The following is a 715-nucleotide window of genomic DNA, read 5'->3' as shown; positions in this document are numbered from 1 at the left end:
TGAGAGAGAGAGAGAGAGAGATATGCAAATACCACCACATTTCAACTCATGTTGAAAACCTGACAGTAATAGTGTCTATAATCGTAATGGTGACAGTAATGGCAATGGTGATGGTAACTAATGGCAACAGTAATAGTGCTATATAAATTGTAGAATAGTAGACAGTAGATTCTTACCTTGTTCAATATCCTTAAGTTCAGTTTGTGTTTTCTTTGAGGTGACTGGTCATTGTAGAGGCTGATTCGATGGCTGTTTTTACCGCCATTGGACTGAACTACTGCTCCGTTTACATAAGGCTCCCCGCCAGAGCATTAGAGCACATGCTTTCCACATGCACTGCAGCAGTGCTCTCTGTGACAGTTTGACCATAATGGATGGACACAAAGAATGAGGAGACCATGTTAATCCCTGGCCATATTACCCACGGAGGCTCTACCCCTTTAGAGTACTTCATATTGACTTAGGGTTATGTTTTTAAACTCAGCTCTTGAAATTCATTTTACAAGAAAATGTTAACGCAATTCTTTCAGAGGGAATGTGTCCCTGATACCGGAGCCCTGGAGATGGAGGCGGTTGTGGGATTTATGTGGGATGGACACAGAAAATAAAAACAGTGCCTCATAGAGGTAGAAAAGATTGTGACTGGTCAAAATGTATGAACTAATGTTGTGTTTCTGTGCAGACCCGACTGTACCACTTTAGACTGCAGTAGGAG

Source organism: Alosa pseudoharengus, unplaced genomic scaffold (assembly GCF_046254945.1).
Source record: "Alosa pseudoharengus isolate Yale_2024_CS ecotype anadromous, Long Island Sound unplaced genomic scaffold, YU_APseudo_1.1 YU_APseudo_1.1_scf_8, whole genome shotgun sequence".
NCBI classification, from domain to species: domain Eukaryota; kingdom Metazoa; phylum Chordata; class Actinopteri; order Clupeiformes; family Clupeidae; genus Alosa; species Alosa pseudoharengus.
Note: the sequence above shows the minus strand (reverse complement) of the source record.